The sequence below is a fragment of the Plutella xylostella genome, chromosome 26, assembly GCF_932276165.1.
Source record: "Plutella xylostella chromosome 26, ilPluXylo3.1, whole genome shotgun sequence".
Taxonomy (NCBI): domain Eukaryota; kingdom Metazoa; phylum Arthropoda; class Insecta; order Lepidoptera; family Plutellidae; genus Plutella; species Plutella xylostella.
In genome coordinates this window covers 1,124,333-1,145,525 of record NC_064006.1, presented here as the reverse complement: position 1 = coordinate 1,145,525, position 21,193 = coordinate 1,124,333, and the positions used below count along the sequence as shown (strand labels likewise).

Genomic DNA, 21,193 nt, shown 5'->3' with positions numbered 1-21,193 from the left:
TTATTGAAAGTTTGCGTTTGTCCAACCAAATGTAATTTCTCACTCATTTTCGATGTCAACTTTAGAATAAAGTTTTCTACTGAAATATATTTACTTACGTTAACAAGTCTTTTTATACATACACCGTAATTATATTCGCTTTTTCTTTATAATTAAATTACCCTTCTCTGTATTTTCAGTAAAATTTAAATAAACAAAACTCGAAACAAGGAATATAACACGTTTTCTGAAATGAACAATAAAAAATGGACGTGAATCTTTTTTATAAATAAAACACAAGCTGGACACTCCGTCAATATACAAGTACGTCCCCTTTTGTAGCTGTGGAATTATTTTTAAAACACTTTGGGACTGTTTCACAATGCCTGGGTAAGGGCTACCTAATGGGTGATAGATATACTGTCTAAACCATAAGTAAACAGTGTTACAGCTTGTCTTTTATTTCACAGGTACCCTTTACCCAGACATTGCTTAAAAAACCTTTAAACGAAGGCTCTAATATATAAAATTACCACACCTATTTGTATTGAATATTTATTTATCAATCATTTCGTTATATACCTACTGTACTTGTATGTATACAGGATTTTGCCAAAGTGGTATATGAAGCTGAAAAAGGGTGACACCGTGGGTCTTATTCGTCGTTATTCTAAACAACTTTTGTTGTAAGTTTTGAAAATTCAAGAAATTCACAAAAATACTATAGTGAACCGACACGACATGAACAACAATTGGCCATGCTACCAATTTATGATATGTATTTTTTATAATTTATTTTGAAAATATAGACCATTTTAAGAAACTAATTTCGTTATTTTTGATTTTTATTCATTACAACTATTTTTAATATAATTTTAAAATTTGGCCGGCTGAATGGATGTATGACGTCACAGAACGTACTAAAATATTGGTGCCTTTGCCTGCGCCACAAAAAAAGCAAGTGTCACTTAACGTCAGTGAGGTAGAATGTCATTGTCATCTGTCATCTAACTCTTAACCTACAAATAATACTCTGTGAAGCAATAATACTCACTGAAGAAATACTATCTCTGTTCTTGTTGTCATCGTAGTATCCACTGGTTATTATTTATTCGTAGTAGAGATTCAAAACAAGGTAGAAAATAAATAAATAAAATCAATAAAGCGAAATAAACACACGGGCACCTACTCTGTGCACACGGGTGACACGGGCTGTGAGGTTCACAGAGTACATGAAGTTTGCGTTTATTGACGTTTGACGTTTACTTTTGTTTTGTAGGCAAATGCATTCTGTGCATATATCCTAATCAGTATGTATATTATACTCTATGATCCTAATGTGACGTCATAGAAAGGACAAATGAATGTTATTAGTTTTTATTGAATAATTTTAAAAATAGAGACCTAATTTAAAATCTGATGACCAGAAATTGTACTGGAAGCATATTCCTCGAAACGGTTTTAAGCATTTCATTCTTGTTCAAAAAGTTAGCATGGCCAATTAGGATAAGATAATATGGGAATACCATGTTATGTTCACAATGATCTCAAAAAAACAAACACAAAAATTAAGCGCCATCAGAATACACTTTTGTTGTTAAGTTTCTTTTTCCCAATTCCCGAAGGACCAGTTCTTGTAGTAAATATTGTAAATGATTACTATGTCACAAACCCACGCTTTATTTTCATTTGAACGCTTCCATTGGACGCCGAGATGGCTTCGCTTGGCTCGACGCCATGTCAATTCGTTTCGGCGACAAACTAAATATAGTATGTTTAGTGGATGTGTTTGGTCAAGGTTAGCGATTATCTTGTAAGTGTATTTAATTTTATGTGTTTAGCTGCTGGTGTTGCGGATTTTCAGAGGTCATGGTCTGTTTATCATCACAACCCATCAGGTCCGCACGGGCACGCTGGGGCACGGGTCCCCTTCTAATGAAGGAAGGGTTTAGGCCTACTCCACCACGTTGGCCCATGTGTACATCACCAGACCAGGTATTTCTTTGGAAACAGAAGGGAAATTTTCTATAACCATGACTGTGTTCCCACGAAGGCATGAGAAACGTTTTTAAAAGCGACGCTGGCACTTTTTACAGCGACTAATAAAAAAAAATCTTAAATAGGTACAACGTCTAGTTCTTAATATAACGAAAAATGAATCAATCATATTAAAAAAGGCGTTGGTTTATATTGGGCAGGCATTTTGTGTCAGTTTTGGGAAAAACACTTTCAAACGGAAGTTATGTTTGTTTTTCGATTAGCGGCTCTACACTTCAGCTTAAAACAAGGTAGATTTTCTTGCTTTGTGTTGTTTGCCACAACTATCCTATAGGCATACTCCTCACAATAATAATAATGTATAATGAAGTCGGTATACCGGAGTCCGCGTTGTTCTATTGCCTACGCATTCTACTCATGGAGGTATTATACTTTTTTGTACTCGCATACCTAATTATTCTGGATCCCAGGAGTATGAACCCAAAAATGGTTATATCTGAAACAAAACAAAATCATACTATTTAATGTGACACGATAATAATGCTTCAAGCAATCAGTTAAGTTTATTTAAATATATACATATTACCTATAGATATAGCGCTGTCTCAGCTACTTCAGGAGGTCTTTTTAAACAAATAATAATACTTTTGAAACCCCAAAGTACAAAAGTCGTTGATTCCATAAAATTCCTTTTGCCTATCCCTCTGCCGTTTCTGCACACATCTTTGCTGATACATCACATATACCTACCGAGAAAGACAGGCAATTTCGATCGAAATAAATCGTTGGGAGGCTCAGCTATTATTTTGTTCATTAAATTAACACGCTTGGTTTGGTTACCGTAGCGTAGAGTAGTGAATTCAACAGATGATTCTAAATACCTCGTATATAAATACACTCACGGGCAATGAAAAGGTTCTACTCACAAAAACACCAAATTACTCCTAAACGGAAAAGGCTAGCTTAATGACGACTCCTGCAACATTGAAGTACATTTAACAGAGCATCAGGATATTACCAACTAAAAACAATTATAATTTGTTATTTTTTTATTAAATGTTTAAAAAAATTGGGTTCGTTTGTTGTTTGTATTTTCTAAGTGGAACTGTTTCTTTGCCCGTGAGTGTATTATTAAGTTTTTACACTTCACCGACAACTCTCCGCACAGGCTCGCTTGTGATGAGGTCCACCAACCCGCAATAGGCCATCATGGAGGACTACGCCTAAAACCCTTTCTTGGAGACCTCTGCCCCAGCAGTGATGATGATGATTATAATTACCGATTAAAACTTTAAAGCATAATTTTATAATAATGTTTAACTGAACATTTGGTACTTATCAGAATAATTTCTTTATGTACTGAGCCCACTGTTTTTTGTTTATCCTATCATTGAGACGAACATAAGTACGATAATTTGATGATGTACCTACCACAATATGTATGTCTTCACACAAAAACAGGAAAATGTGAGCCAAAAGAGGATTAAGATAAGAAAATAGGTACATACATACATATCTCCCTTTTGTAAATAATTAACAAGCACTTAACGATGTTGAGATTTGAAACGTCATGTATAACAAAGGTATTCTTTATTGGCACATTGAGAACAATATAATTAAAATCCCTGAGATAAAAAGATAAATAAACTTGAGTAGTACTCTATTTGTCTCATGTATACAAAACAGTAATGATAAATTCAAAAAGGTTACTCTAGCACAGTGTTTTTCAACCTGTGGGTCGCGATCCCCTGGGGGGTCGCGAAACTTCTGTACGGGGTCGCTAGTTGTCGAAAAAACTGGGTACTTTAGTGAAAAAAAAACCATAAAGACAATTAATTGAATTAATATTTCTTTAGTCAGCGTTCATAAGCATTTTGCTCCATCCTTGCAAGCATGGATTTTTACAGCAAACTACTACTATATTTGGCGAAAATCTGTAGTTTTCCCGAGAAATCTTTCGTTGATACAGAAGAAGAATACAATTAGCTTGAGTTTACTCTCACTTCATCTAGCCTCCCATCGTAAATTATTTAATTAGAGAAGGTTTTTTGATTGATTCTTGCTTTAATAGGTCATGTTTGCTTCTAATGAGTACAGAAAATAATAAAAAATATTATTAACTTTATTAAAATATATTGGCTTTCAAAATTACGTCTAAATTAAGAACTCTTTTCACATTTTTTAAAAGTGAATCCCGGGGCAATGAATAATAATAACAGAATTGAATTATGTTTAACATAACTAATAAGATACTTCGTCTATATTTAGGACCTTTGAAATGGTAGCCAATAAAAAACAAAACCAAAATTATTTTTAGCCCCCGTAAATACCTACATATTAAAAAAAATCGAAGGGCCAAGGGGGTCGCGAAATATTTTTTAATACCAGGGGGTTCGCAATGTTCGCATCATGAAAAAGGTTGAAAATCACTGCTCTAGCATGACAAAACTTAACGAACGTGAAATCGGTATGTTATGTATTGTTATTTGTGTTCTGTTTAGTCAATAAACTGGTTTTTATCCTATTCTATGTTTAAAACAACGAGATAGCTTAGATTCTAAGCACAGCAATGCTCCGAAAATTCCGGTTATTCCGAACTGTTCCCTATACAGGATGATTGTTACATCGATGTATTCCTTAAATGGGTTGTAGGGGAATACATTTGCAGTCGATTGAACTAATGTCTCATCCGAAAGTCAACCATTTCTGAGATAATTGAGATTTATTGGATTTTGACAAAGTTTTATGTTTTAAACTAAAAATAAAGAGCTAGCCTAAGTTTCTTTACTTTAACACAATTGGCTAGAGTGACCTTTCAGGTATCTCGTGGTTCTATGTCCCTGATAAGCTCAGGCATGCAGTATGCCTGTCCCATTGGCTCACGTCAGACCAGGCCTTGCCTCATTGGCAAATTTTCCTCATTCACTTCACACTGTGGTTTACGGATAGGGTAGTGAATAATTATGTCACGATGTATACTACGTGTGTTTGTTTTGACTGTTTATAAAGATGATTCATTATAATTGTATGAATTAGGAATTCCGAAAAGTCATAATAATATCTTTAAACGCAATACATTCAGAGGGTCTTTCAGAGACTTCTCACATCGCTAAGCCTCGCGCTATGCATCAAAAGCGATCGCGAAGGTTTTTTTGTCACGTCTTGACTTGCGCGTCTTGCGCCCCGTGCTTGGCCAGCAGAAATAGACTTTCGAACCTTTTACAAATCAATTCCCACCAGTGGTATGCTATATGGACCAATGAATATGATTGGTGGATATCAAACGTACCCATTGGAACGTAGCATAGCACATTATCTGGTGGAAAAACACATTATTCATTAAAACAAGTATTATGAACTTAATGATTCATGTCACGCCCTATACAAATACCAAATAACGTGATAATTATTTCCCACAATCAATGGTCGTGTAAGATAATCCAAGAAACATCAATTAGAACATTGAAACTTGACTAATCACTGGCTCAACTCTTCACCACTGGAAACTTTTGACAACAACTCAAAGTCATTAAACACCAAACTTAAACCGCGCCGAATCATTAGATATAGCTGTATAATGGGGTATGTCTGAAATTTTGCAACCAATATTCTGGGTTTCTATTCTATTTACCTTGTGGGGTGTAAGTACCTGCACCTGGCTCTCTCGAGTGGAACCTTTGTGCATATCCCCAAGGTCTAAACTGCCTTCCAAAGCTTGGACCATTTCCCACCACGCTGGTCCACTTCGGATTGGTGGGTTAACATATCTAGATGTGCTACATCTAGATATGCAGGTTTCCTCACGATGATTTCCTTCACCGTAAGAGCGATGGTATACATTGTACTTAAATTCAAAGAACTCATTGGTACATGTCAGCGCCAGGATTCAGACCCACATCTCTGGCGTGAGAAGCGGGCGCTTACCCGACTGAGCTACCACCGCTCTATACTGGGTTTACTGCACAGCTGTTCCCTGTGCTTCAAGGCATTTCTCCAACCAATAGTTGCCTAAATGAGATCGTCAGCTGTGTAAAATTGTTATTTATGTGTTTTGTTTTAACAATAAAGTAGGTAATATTCTAAATCTAAGTCTATTTTTTCCGTAAATTTGATTAATAATAGAAGACATAGATTGTGCTAACTAAAAATCTAAGTTGTTTTTTAAGTTGTAAAATTGCAGCCACACCCCATTGCTACAAACTGATTGCCGGTTGACTTCTTGATTAGATCGGTGATTCGGAGGCATTGGGTCAGGCGATTGATTGCATTATTCAAATTGTATTAGATTAACTTGCATTATTACCCTTTGATGTAGCTTATCTGTGGGTCACAAGAGTTTATCTGAATGATAGCAGCGGAGATTGATTGATTCGTCAGATAATAATATTATTATTAAAATTACATCCTAGAGTCAATAAAAAATGACACGAAAACAACAACAACAATATTACAACCATTGACTTATACAGGGTGTTGCAAAAAGGGTATACTAAGCCGAAACCTACATGTGCAGCATAGTAAATCTAAGCCCGAAACTGAAATCAGAATTTCAAAATTCGCGAAAAAAAAAACTCCATAGGTAGTAAAAAGTCTCGTGACCAACACAGTTTCTATGTATATTTTACATGAAATTATTGATTACAAGGCTAACTTTACAAAGGGCAAGAATATTACTGTAAAAATTATGATTAGTATAAATAAATAATACAATATAAGTAATTCAATATGTTAACCATTTAGACCGCTGTCTATAGTAAACACTTTGTTTGTAATAAATAATTGTTATTTGTAAAACTCAAATTGATCGAAAACCATCTCGAAACGATTCATACTCTATTTGATGACAATCTGAAACTTCAGATGAGTTCCCAGTTCACGTCAGAACTTCACCAAACGATTCTCTTTACTCTGTCCCCTTCATTTCTGTTCATGTAACTCCTAATATCTAAAGCAAAGAGACTGGTTTTGTTGGAAAAATATGCCGACCACGGGCCATGTTTATCGTTGATTGAGGGACAGGTTCGCTTGAGGCATTGTGCTTAGTTTTGTTCTGACATAGCTTTGATGTGAAAAGAAATTGGTAACTCAGACACAGTCTCCGAACTTTTTTGAGGAATTGCGTAGGCCTTATTTAATTATTCTTTTATTGCACAATATACAAAAGTAATTATGTACAATTAGGCGGACTTAATGCTAAAAGCATTTTCTACCAGTCAACCTGCAGGAGGTACAGGGAGTAAATTGTATGGGAGTGCAAAAAAAAGGTAAAAAGTGTGTCTGTAAATTGGCCGTGACAATATTAGAAGCAGTAAATGAATTTATTATGAAATATTTGTGTAGTTTGATATCTCTAATCTTACGTCGCGCTCTCTCACATTGCGCATCTTTGGCGGAAAACTTTTGTCACGTCTTGTCGTATGCGTCTGGCCCTCCGTGCTAGGCATGCAGCAACAAGAAAACTTATACAACTTAGCTTGAAAAGGAAATTACGCTCATAACATTTCTTCGCCTCGGTTTTCTTGTAAAATTTGCATCGTAAATTTTGAAACTAGCCGTGCAACTATAAGTTGGCCAGAGACTAGAATTTAAACTGAGTTTGCGGAACTTTGGTTATATTAAGAAGTTGTTTTAGCCACGCTACTTTAGTAAGGAAATGTTTTTGCAGTTCTTCAAATAGTTCATGGTGCAATTTGTATGCTTTTTGTTTTATTTCATACGTGTTATGTAGTTTGCGAGTGACAGACTTTTTTATTGTATGGCTTGTTTGTATGGAAAATATGTACAGTCCAACCTGTCCAACATACAAAAAACTCATCTAAGTGCGTAATGCAATTCATACAACTCACGCAATACGGAGCGCGATGCAAGGCAGTGTGAGAACCGCCTATACTAAAAAAACACGCACTCACGCCTTGTACTAATGTACTCCCTTGCGGGGTAGGCAGAGGTGCATTGCTGCACCCACTTTTCGCCAGAGTGTTATGTTAGTCCCAATGTAATAGGGGGCGGGCCTATTGCCATTTTACGGGCACATCCAAGACCCGAGAACAAATATCTGTGTTTAAACAAATATCTGCCCCAGCCGGGAATCGAACCCGGGACCATCGGCTCAGTAGTAGGGCATGCAATACCGTAATACCGGTATTGCGTAATACCGGGATTCCGGACAAAACCACATTTTTTTCAATACCGGTATTGAAAGTTAACACCGGTATTGAAGTAATACCGGAATCGGTCATTTTTTTGGCTATAAATCAAGAGATTAAGATATAGTTAGCCTTGTGCTCCTATGTACTATGAAAGCGCACTTGTTTTCAACCGTTACATGCGATTTTTGGCCTTTGGAAACCAACTTGTTGTCCATGCGTTCTAAAATTTTAACTCTAATACTCAATTCTCGTAAAAAATATTACATAATACAGAATTTGATTGCTTTTTCTTGTTGTATTTTGCCCTATACGACCTTTAAACAAAATATATGCTATTTATAACAAGGAAGTCTAATACCGGTATTAATACCGGGATCCCGGTATTGAGTTCTAAAACCGGAACTCAATACCGGTATTGAAAATATTACCGGTATTGCATGCCCTACTCAGTAGTCAGGTCACTAACCACTACGCCATTCGGTCGGTCTATACTAGTGAATGATAAATAAATACATTGAGACATCTCACACACGGCCATCCGACCCCAAACTACACTCACGTGCAAAAAAACAGTTCCGCTTACAAAATGCAGATACCGAAAAGCCTCAATTTTTTTAAACATTTAATGGAAAATTTGAACAAAATATTTACGTTTCTAGTTGGTAATATTCTGATGCTCCGTTCCTTGTACTAAAATTTTAAAAAAATATTATAGGTAGGTATTTCATGTCACGTCATTAAGTTGGTTTTCGTTTAAGAGTAATTTGGTAATTTTCTTAATGGAACTTTTTCATTGCCCGGCAGTAGTTAGAGCCTGTAATATGGGTTTCGGAAAGCTGATATGATTATTATCTACAAAGAAACATAATAATATGCTATAGAATATATAGATATCTGTCTTAAATATGTTAGTTGTATAAGCTGCTGGTGTTCCAGTTTAAATAAATAAATAAATAAATAGATAGGTAAACACAACACAACTTAAATAGTGAACTCACGAGTGGAATAACAAAATCTCAGATCTTCGGTGACAACCGTGCTCACCTTAGATTAACGATATACTAGTTAATGTGTCCTTCTTTCTTTCTTTCTTTCTTTCATATAGGTACGAACAAGATGGGGTGTCACGTCCAAAAAAACAAAGCAAAAAACTGTCCGCATTTTGTTTACTGTCAAACGATTTAAAGTTCAACCTAATGACAACCATTTTAACAATGAATAAGGTTACAAATCTGCTAAACGAACTAATTAAAAAATGGAGTGCCATTTGTCAAGACGTTACTTTTGCACTGACACTCCATCTATTAGGTTGCACTTACACTCCATCTAGTACGTATATTGTTAATCTAAGATAACAACAACCGTACTCACCTACTCATTAGTAGACGCGCGCACGAAATGCCAAACTTTCTTTCTTGTTTGTCAATTGTAGTCTAACTTCGCACAATTAGGGCCCGCGGGACTAAGTTGTCTGATGAGATTACTCTAAGGACTATTGAGGGGCTAAATGTAATCATTTCAGGCGGGGGAAGAAAACACAATATTCTGGTAATGCTACTGGACGTTGAAAGTCGTTAAATATTCTTCTTATTAGCGGGTAATTGATGTAATTTATGAGGAAGTGAAATAAATGTCATGTTTAAGTTTTGTAAGTACCTCATAACAATTTTTCATCCGAATAGCCGCGGTCACTGAATAAGCTATCAGTATACAGGGTGTTTGGAAGCTGGGTCCAAACAACCTGTATAGAAATTAATATACCTGTTGAGGTTTTGAAGGAATAGCAAGTAAAACTTGAGTTTTCTGATGAATAATAATATTAATTTTCTGCAACACACACGACAGCTAGAACACGGGGCGAAGACAGATTCCATAGATCATAATAATATTATGTCATACTAAATTCAAACTATAAACTTTTCTTTTTCCAACAATACCTACCTACAGATATTGAAACTGGCCATCATTAAGTCATAATATTTCGTAATATACTAACGAGCAATTAAAAAAATCTAGTGACATAGCACCAACGACTAGTCAGCAATATTGAAGAATATTTAACAGTGCATCAGAACTTTACCAATTAAAAACGCGGATATTTTAATCATTTTGGTGTCGAAATTTTTGTAAGTCGAACTTACCATTGCTCGTGTACCTAAACGTATTGAAACTGGCCACTATTAAGTCATTATTATTATTATGTTTCCTAATATTTACTCACATGTTACCCAAATCGTTGAATCTTGTTTCCGTGAACTACAAATTGCCCATTATTTGCTTCGATTAACTTCGCTCAACCTCCGATTAGATCGTGCGATTTATCAATAAATGTTGTCCATAAATTGGTTGGAAAATCAGTCTTAGAACCTTTGGGTGGAAGGATATTACGATAAAAATCTTTTTCAAAGGTCAGATAAACGCTATCAGACGAATAAAATTGTAGCTGTCACTGTCTAACACAACCAGTCAGACGCGACAGCATCAGAATTATTCCGCAGATAACCCTTATCTGACCATTAAAAAATCAGCCCTCAGTTACGTAAACATACAGTTGGAGATATGACACAACACGAACATTTAACAAGATATACCGAAAAAACTAGAATAACTAATTGGCTTTAAAAAAACTCTACCGGTCGCGAATTGAACCTGGGTCCCTCGGCAAAGCAATAAGAGTTACTAACCACAGCGCCATCAGGTCGTAATGCCCGGTGGCCATCAATTAAATTAAACGATAGTAAACGCCATCATATTCGAAGCTGTAAATTAATGTTATCGGTTGCACAATTATTCACCGGATTATCTCGTTTGGTGTGTAATGGTGAAGGGCCTTTATGAATATTATATTTATACAGGGCGTTGCAAAAAGGGTATAATAAGCCGAAACCTACATGTGCAGCATGGTAATCTAAGCCCGAAACTGAAATCAGAATTTCAAAATTCGCGAATTTTGTAACCGCGGGCTTAGATATACTATATTATACTTATACTATATTGTATAAGAAGATTCGTTTAAATGTAGCCTAAGCCGTCGTCATAAATTGCTGGTGTTGTAAGTTTCATATGTGTTTGTGTCTGGAGTTTATGATAATAGGTATCTGATCAGAATTCAAATATTTATAACTATACATAATATACTCAATTCACCTGCTGTTTGGTTCCGTCCCATTGTTATAAGTACATAAATAATAATTACTTATATTCTGTGCATATTTTGAGGCAGAAAAGACTTCGTGCAGTTCAAGAACCGTCTGCAGACTCACGCTACACTTGCGATCTCTGTGGCAGAAGGTGTCGAGCTGCAATCGGACTCTACAGCCATAGAAAAAGATGCGCACAAACCTCTTCCCATCGAATGGATTGACGCTGCAACTATCATCTGATCAAGATGTCGTGGCCAATGATGATTTTGCTGGCCCATTAAAAGCATAAATAAATAAAACCAGTAATCGTAAAGTCAAAGTAAGCCACTTGGCCCTAAAATCAATTTCCGAATCCAATAATAACACCCAATACCTTCAATAAAATCGTCATACTAAACCATTAACTGGTCTCAAAAAAACGGACCGTGGGAAATCACAATTGCCAGTTGATTTTCAATTCTACAGTTTACGAAATAAGGTAGTATTGGTTTGTGATTGTGTCGACTGCATCTGTATGGCTTGATTAGATGCTTTGTGTTTAGGTATGGCCGGATATTGAATCTGGGAACTGAATTAGGGCAGACGACTCATGTTTAACACTTATGTTCTACAATGTACATCAATCTCAAAGCCATTAATGTACTCACGAGCAATGAAAAAGTTCCAGTGACATGGCACCAAATTTCTCCTAAACGGAAATGGGTAGCTTAATGGCGCTGACTAAAATATTGAAGTACATTCAACATCGCATCAGAACATTACCATTAGAAAAAGTAAATAGGTATTGTAGTCTTTCAAAAGAAATGTTTTAAAAAAAGGGGGTTTTTTTTAAGTGGACCTTAAATTAATAAACGACGACCGAATGGCGTAGTGGTTAGTGACCTGACTACTAAGCCGATGGTCCCGGGTTCGATTCCCGGCTGGGGCAGATATTTGTTTAAACACAGATATTTGTTCTCGGGTCTTGGATGTGCCCGTAAAATGGCAATAGGCCCGCCCCCTATTACATTGGGACTAACATACACTCTGGCGAAAAGTGGGTGCAGCAATGCACCTCTGCCTACCCCGCAAGGGAGTACATTAGTACAAGGCGTGAGTGCGTATAAAAAAAAAAAAAAAAAAAAAAATAATTAATAAATTTATTGTTCGTGAGTGTATTAGAGAAAATATAACTCACATTATCATAAACTGCTGGTCTTCCAAGAAGCACCTCAACACTCTGGCCTCGGCCTTAGCCACTTTATAAAAATGCTATGGAAATATCAGGACAAAAGGAGCGGTGGTAGCTCAGTCGGGTAAGCACCCGCTTCTCACGCCAGAGATGCGGGTTCGAATGCCGGCGCTGACATGTACCAATGAGTTCTTTTCTGAATTTAAGTACAATGCATACCATCGCTCTTACGGTGAAGGAAAACATCGTGAGGAAACCTGCATATCTAGATTTAGCACATCTAGATATGTGAACCCACCAACCCGCAGTGGACCAGCGTGGTGGGAAATGGTCCAAGCTTAGGAAGGCAGTTTAGACCTTGGGGATATGCACAAAGGTTCCATTCGAGAGAGCCAGGTGCAGGTACTAACACCCCCACAGAATAGAATAGAATAGAATAGAATCAGGACAAAAACTTCAATCAAAACCAAATCGCCTAATTATCCCCACGTAAAACATGAATTTTATTACCTGAAATCATAACCAAAAATCTCATATACTTAAACGTATAAACGATTATGATTTACAGCTCAATCGGAGTAAGAAAAACTCCGTTAAACACGTTGTAAAAAAGTCATAAAGGCATCGTCAAAAAGTAATAAAATCCGGACCAGTGGATGGCTATTTGAAAATTCTGCGCGTACATTGAAGCTCAAATACCGCACTCCAGCACTTTTGTTTGAAAACATTCATAGAGGAGCAGCATTCAAAACGTAATCAGTGTGGCCTAAAAACGCGTGGCCGTCGCGTGGTAAAAGGTAAGCGGTACAGCGAATATACGGTTGTTAAAATAAAAGGTATAGTAAGTCGAAACAGGGTGTCATTCGTGTATTTTGAATTTAGTTTATTAATTAGGTATAACAAGACATTGTGAAACAGGCCCTCAGAATTATTATTTTTGTTTTAGTACTCGTATCGTACGTGCACATCACACACAGATTATTCTAAAATAAACGAAATGATTCACAGGCACAAATCAGTTTATGTGCGTCTTAAAATCCCATTAATAAAGATTAAAACTAAAATATTGTTTATCTTTTGAAGAAGATATTAATCACAGGCAATAAAAGTTTCATCATAATTATAACAGCTGCGGTTTTTAAATAGAACTCACTTAAAACGTAACGTGACCTAAAAATAAGAATATAATCTTAATTAATATACTTATAGGAAGAGGTACTGAAAACATATGACATAGGGCTATCAAATACCTTAGAGCCTTACGCCATTTCTGTGGTGGGCCGATTTTCGTTTAGTTTTCAGGAATGATAAGTAATGTTACCCCGAATATTCTTAACCATGTTTTATATAAAATCAGCTTAGCAATGGCTAAAAGTCGTTTAAGTTCTGAATGCAGAACTTAAACGACTTTTAGTGATGAATATCAGGGATATTGGTTAGGTTATTGGCTCACTTTTTACACGCGTAGTACATATTAGACGACCGAATGGTGTAGTGGTTAGTGACCCTGACTGCTATGCCGAAGGTCCCGGGTTCGATTCCCGGCTGGGGCAGATATTTGTTTAAAGACAGATATTTGTACTCGGGTCTTGGGTGTTGATATTTACCTATATATTTAGTATGCAACTATCTATGTATTTGTGTAGAATTATATCAACGGTCCGATACCCATAAAACAGGTTCTGCCTAGCTTGAGGTCGGATGGCCGTGTGTGAGATGTCCCCACATATTATTATTATTATATTATACATGCGGTGTCTAGGCCAATCTAAGTCCATTGCTAAACCGCTTCAGCCGATGTAAGGCACCATACGTTCACACACAATGACACTCCAGCAGCGCTGGGCATTGTCTGTTGCCCTGAATACAGGTACCAGTGGCCACACTGCGACATAGCGTTTGACCACGCATCATTATACAGAGTGTTCACCGATTTGTGAATCCGATACTTCTGTTTCCATTGTTGAAAAGAAGTGAGTTGTATGAAAAGTTGAATCAGCATTATCAATATACAGAGTGTTGCAAAAATGGTATGGTAAACCGAAAATGGGTGACTCAGGGGAACATTCTGAACAACTTTTGAAAAAAAAATCTTTGTTATAGAAACATAGAAAATTAAAATTGTAAATCCAACATAGTTAATTAATCCGCAACTCTATTCTAGCCGGCTACATTCCAAAACGACTGGTGTTAACGAATGAACTTGTTTAGCGCACTGTGGCTCTGCCGCAGAGCAACATAAATATAAACACTAGGCATCTAGGCTAGTATCCAGGTATTCTATACTCTGTTGTGGGGGTGTAAGCACCTGGCTCTCTCGAATAGAAACTATGTGCATATCCCAAAGGTCTAAACTGCCTTCCTAGCTTTCACCATTTCCCACCACGCTGGTCCACTGCGGGTTGATGGGTTCACATAATTATCTAGATGTGTTTAATCTAGATGTGCAGGCTTCCTAAGGTTTTCCTTCACCGTCAGAGTGAATAAACAAAATTTTTTGAATTATTTTTTTACCCTGTGTAAACATATTTTCATATTTGAAAAATTACCTTGCCTTTTTGAAATAAATCTAATTTTTAGAAAATTTAACTAAGGACAAAGCCAAAATTTATAGGTATGTTTATTGTTGTTGTTTTATTGTTCATTTATTTATAATATTTCTTAATAATATATACAGTGCTCTTACAGGTAGGTACATACTTAGGTATGTTAGCAGAATATTAAAACATCCTTCAAAAACTCATCTCTGAATTTGAAATCCGACTAGGGTCTAACAAGCTAAACAATACTAGTGGCATATAAACAAACACAAACGGTAACGCAATGTGGTGCACTACGAACATTCAGTTTTACAGTTATTACACTCATCAACGCAGCCGTTTTATAAATTAATAATACGACGGTTTTCACATTGCATCGCATCTCGCTGCGTGTTGCGTGTATGTTATGAACGCACGTAGATGCGTTTTGGGCTGACCGTATTTTCTATACTTACTCAAAACAGCGATATGGTTCGCAACCTATGACGAGAGTACAAATGTGCTGCGAAAAGTGGGTGGCTCGCTTGTGAGCAACCTCTGACTACCCCTTCGGGGATTACAGTCGTGTGCAAAGGGCTAATGGATTTTTATTCCATGAAAATTTAGATTTAAAACCATAGAGCTCAAATTTTCATAATGGCAATAAAATATGTAAGTTTTATGAAACGGGCTCGCATGATTAAAATATACTGCGGATGGTGAATTAGTTTCAGTGACGTCACCCGCAGTTATTGCAGTGCAAGATGTCTGCTGCTCGCATTAAACACAGTCAGCCCCCCTACTCTTGAAAGGCAATGTATTGCGTTCTCAACATTTAAAAAATCATAACTTCTCTTCAAAATCGATTTTATAAAAAGTAAAAATACATAAATGTTCATCAAGATAATGCCTTTTTTAGAACCTAGCACTAAGAACCAAATACCAGAAGTTGAATCAGCATGTCAATATAGGTACAGGGTGTTGCAATAGTAGTATAGTGAGCCGAAAGGGGGTCATTCCGGAGGTCATCCTGAACAACTTTTGTCTTACGACTTTTGGATTTTTTTCTTTTTGGATTTCGAACTTTAAGTGTAGGTATAAAAATAATACTGAAAGTGAGAAATCATATTTGCAAAATCGCACTCTTTTTTTCATAGCTTTAAAAGACGTTCTGTAAGTCCGAAACTCTCAACGCATTAGTCGTAATGATAAACCCGCTTATCTTTTATTTTGGCAACGTTTTAGTTTTGCTTCTTGTCTGTACCGCTACTCTTGAAAAGCAATGTATTGCGCCTGTCTTGCGTACCTACGCAAGACAAAAGTTGTTCAGGGTGACCTCCGGAATGACCCCCTTTCGGCTCACTATACTACTATTGCAACACCCTGTACCTATATTGACATGCTGATTCAACTTCTGACATAACAAGCTTCTTTTCAACAATGGAACAGAAGTCTCGGGATCGCAAATCGGTTTCCGCCCCACGGGACTTGCCGACAAGTCTGCTAAAATAGTAGAAGAAACGGAATATTATCCTGAATAAAAAATTATGGTGAACAAAGCAGCGCGGCGACGCACCGCAGCAATGGGGCCTCGCCCTTAGAATATTATAGCGACCGATGCCACATTGTCCCAAACAACACTTGGCATCGGACGACATGAGTTTGCAACAGACGACATATCGCAATTCGTCACATTTATGACATAACAATGCTATTGGAAACGTCGCTGTGCCGTGGTAGTGGCGTGGAGTTGTAATAAAGAAGCAGACGCGACACCCAAAAGGCTTGGCGTGACAAATCTGTGGGCCACTCACGGGACAAACCCCAATCAAAGTTTTTGCGAGCAAGCCATTTCTAGCTGGCGAAAGAGAGAAAAGTGTTTGTCTGTGTTGTCAGCATATTGGGAGCAATCTGAAAGAACCGAAAACTTGAATTGAATGAATCCCTTTTAGAGTCTGCGCGCATTGCGTTTTTTTTTGTAGTGCGATGTTTTTGTCGCAGAAATACTTGACATAATTATTTTCGCGTTTCAAAATTTGATTGCGTTTGTATTGGTATTTTTTAGTTTTTACATCAGTAATGTGTATTTTTTATTGCTTCAAGTTAAAGTATCCTGAAGTTGTATTATTATTTTGTCTGGCGAATCTTAATTATCTTAAACAGCTACCGTACCACGACCGACACCGCTGCTGTAGGATTGTCGATTGCTTATGTTCGGTGGTGGTAATCCCACAGTACTTATATGAGATTTGAGACCCATTTCCCCAAAACAAAAGGCATATAGAAAACAGGCTTATACACACAAATAGTAAATACCCGCACTGTTTGATGAGTAAGGTTACTAAGGGATCTACAATACAACCCTTAAAACTTGTTTGTCAATATGTTTGTAAGAGTAGTTCTAAAGCAAACATTTTAGTAATAATTGTAATTCGAGTAGGTATTCCGAATACAGAGTGTTCAAAATGGTCAGTATACGAAGTAAGGCAAAAATAGTTACTCAGAAAATCATTCCAAACAAAAAAATAATTTTTTAATTTTTTTTTCTTCATTATGTTATTTGGCAGATATTACTCTATTTTAGACAAAATCATTTAACTTCTTCAATATGGAATAATTTACATTTACTTATCTATAACATTTTGTGACTATAATAAATATGTAGGTATTATATTATGATTAGGAATTAAATTTTTACGGCGATACGGTTCACGTCAATAGATATCATGTGAATAATACATAACATATAACAAACAATAGACAACCAAACATATTTTCAGTAGAAACATCCTCCTACATAAATATTTACGAGCCTCACAACTTCGTTGATCGATTCGACATGTCACGTAAAATTGATACATCGAAATACCCAAAGTACATGAGATTTCAATAAAAACGGGCTACAATTTACCTTTTTTATTCTATTTCAGGTAAGATACAACATCCATCAGGGCACGCAACTGGTATGACAATGACAATGGCCGCGTTTATTGGTAAAACAATACTACATACAGTTCGCATCTCCCTTTGTTTAGAGCGATGTTAAATTCGGTCACAGCGTTCTGACAGTGACGGTAAAGTTGTTGCAGGCAGTAACTTAGCTGCTGTAAGGGTGTAGCTTGCGCATGTTGAGTCACTTGCGCGGGTTATACGCATCGTAAACATACATCGTAAAAAATAGCTTGAGCTTAGCGAACAAATAGCTTTCGCATATTACTCTCGCGTGTAACCCGCATCTTTACTTGCTCCAGCTGCATGCACCGTGTACAAGCACCATAAGGGGCAAAGCATAGCACATGATTTAGATGAAAAGCGTAGACCAGCGTTTTAAACGCAGATAGTTGCGTTTGCATTGATAATACTAATGACTGTACATAGTAGACAAATATCGCTATATCTAAGTACGCTGACTGGTTTTGACGTAAATACGTATTGCCTTGGCAATGAGACTGCCTTTTATCTTTAACTTTTTTTTGTGCATATAAAGTAATGCACTTTATTTGCATTTATCGCCGTAGATAAACGTTACTATCTTGATTCGCCATGAATACGGTTCTGTAATTGGCCGAATTTGAGTGGCGCAAACAATTTCATCGACTTCGATAACTAACCCGTGTAGCGTCCCCAGTTACGTTACTGTACGCAACATGTTTACCTTAACAGTGACATACCGAATCGTAATATTAGTCATATCCGGATATTAAATTGTATGTACGGTCGTTTGTTCTCGTGTGTTCCAGTAATTTGTACTGAGAATAGCTTTTGTGGCTGCACTAGCCGGGATGTCAAATTTACTTTGGCATAATTGCAGTGTGGATTGCAAAACGGTTTGTCGTAACCAGATTCTTTTGTAACGCAATATTTAAAACTAGCTGTTCCCGCGAGCTTCGTTTCGCATTAAAAAGTTTTCCCGTGGGAATTCCGGGATAAGAAGTAGCCATTGTTCTTTATCAGGGTCTAGACCATATGTATACCAATTTTCATTCAAATCCGTTCAGTAGTTTTGGCGTGAAAGAGTAACAGACAGACAGACACAGTTACTTTCGCATTTATAATATTAGTTAGGATTAGTTAGGATACTGACGAGCAATGAAAACGTTAAATCCAGAAATTGCCGACAGCTTATGGCCCCAAATTTGAATTTTAACACAGTAAGTAGGTATATATTTACGTTTTTGTTGGGTGTTATTCTGATGCGCTGTTAAATATACTTCAATATTGCATTTTGTATAAAATTTTGAAAGCAAGGCTACTATAAGTACTATACTTCTATAAGTACCTAACAATGAATAGAATAGATATTGAATACAGTGAGTATGCTCGTTTGGTTCATTCAACCGAGCCGCGGATAATATAATAAGATACTACCTTGTGTATTTTAGGGTTCAACAGACAAAAAAAAACAATATTTCAGTGATTATTTATTTAGATTAGGCAGTAGTAGCTGATTCTAAAGGAGACAAATTGAAATTTAGGAATTTTATTAAAATGAGTAAACACACAAAAAAACGAAATACTGAGCAGAAATGATTATAAGTGTACCTATATAAATAATACCTACTTGTAATAACTATATTTGTACATACATAACCATACAAAAAACATGTCGGTGAGGAGTGGTTGAGGTTATAAAATCGCTGCAAAGATAGAACGAGAACGATAGAAGAGCGGACTTGTCGCAACTCTCTCTCTCTCGCCTGTGTAGACGGGCCCTTATGTAGAGATATTGAATATTTGCGTACACAGTATAGTATTACCAAAAAGATTTTTAATACAAGCACGCAAAAAACGATAACCACACTCTGTGAACCCTTCACCCGACGCTTGTGTTACAAAAGGGTATGAAATTCAACATCGTTCTGATCGAAATTGCTTCCGCTCCCGAATCTTTCACAGGCATTCAGCAAGATCGGAGAACAAACAAATATTTTGGTTGAGGAGAGCCCTTAGTTTGATCCACATGAGGAGGTATTTTGTGGGCTAGAGCGAAGTGTTTCAAGAGGTATTGAGAATTTATTTATTGGTATTTCGTCAAAATATAGGATAAATTTCGCGAGTGAGTAAATTGTTGTAGGTATTGGTGGGCGGTCGGTGATTGGACCAACAAATCACTAATAATATATATGTGTTTTCGTGAATGTTTTATATTTATTAAGTATGTATCTTCGGCTTGTATGCCAGAAAACTCTTCATTTGTTTATTTAATTATTTAAACACTTCATTGTAAACAAACACATACAAGAACAATGAAACAATTAAGGCACAGAATAGTTCCTAACTTAATAGGTAGATATACAAGGGCAAACTTATCGGCTTAGCGCGATTTCTTCCAGTCAACCTAGCCTGTAGGTTAAGAGAAAAACATAAACTCTTAATAACTAAACACTCTTTATTACGGGGTAACTAACAAACTGTCCAACTAAAAGGAAAGTATGAGTAAAGTTACATGTTTGTGTTCGCGATATTTACCCCTTTGAATGGCTCTAGAGGAGTAAACATCCATGCCAATAATAGTGGATATTGTATATAGGGGGTGGAAAAATAAGTATACTTTTAATAGGTATTTTTTTCATAAGTATCCAGCTTAAATATAGGGCGGGCAATGTATAAGTTCCACCTTGCAAGGTTGTGCTGAGAGAGTTGTCGGGTAAGTGGGCAACCCGACTGTCAAATGTTTTCAAGCTGCCCGAAGGCCTCTGACTGCTGCCGAAGCAGCAACCGGGACCCACGGCTTAACGTGCCGTCCGAAGCACGGAAGCGTCCAGAAAAGAACCACTTGAAATCGGTCACCCATCCAATGGCTGACCGTGCCAGATGTTGCTTAACTTCAGTGATCAGTTACGATCACTGAAGCCCGCTAGACTAAGGACGCTAGTTGTATGTATACAACAACAAAAAAAAGCGCACCAAAGGAACTCACCCGTAGTGAATTTTTTTGGTCTTACATAAATGTATTTATTAATTTAATCAATTATTATAAATGGTTACCCTTGTATAATGGTTAAATAAAATAAGATAATTAAGTATGTCGATTACTGTATTTTGAAGACTTCTTTTTGGACACCCTGTACGTATATTCAATAACTAGATAGTTTGGCCTCGATAACTTTGAGAGATGGGAAGAGGAAAACAGGGCAAAATAATGATGTTATAAATGTGAAAGGATGAAGTTTCAAGTACAGTGCGGGTTCCGTAAATATAATAATAATAATAATGTGTGGGGACATCTCACAC

At 36.6% G+C, this 21,193-nt stretch overlaps 1 protein-coding gene across 1 annotated transcript in view; it reads right to left on the bottom strand.

Annotated features, from left to right (window-relative positions):
- LOC105398356 (octopamine receptor beta-2R) overlaps positions 1 to 21,193 on the bottom strand; it is a 123,301-nt gene that overhangs the window by 76,102 nt on the left and 26,006 nt on the right. The window contains exon 2 of the mRNA XM_038111708.2: positions 2,428 to 2,473. The gene's annotated coding sequence lies outside the window, so the exon portion shown is untranslated. The remainder of the gene's footprint in view (positions 1 to 2,427; positions 2,474 to 21,193) is intronic.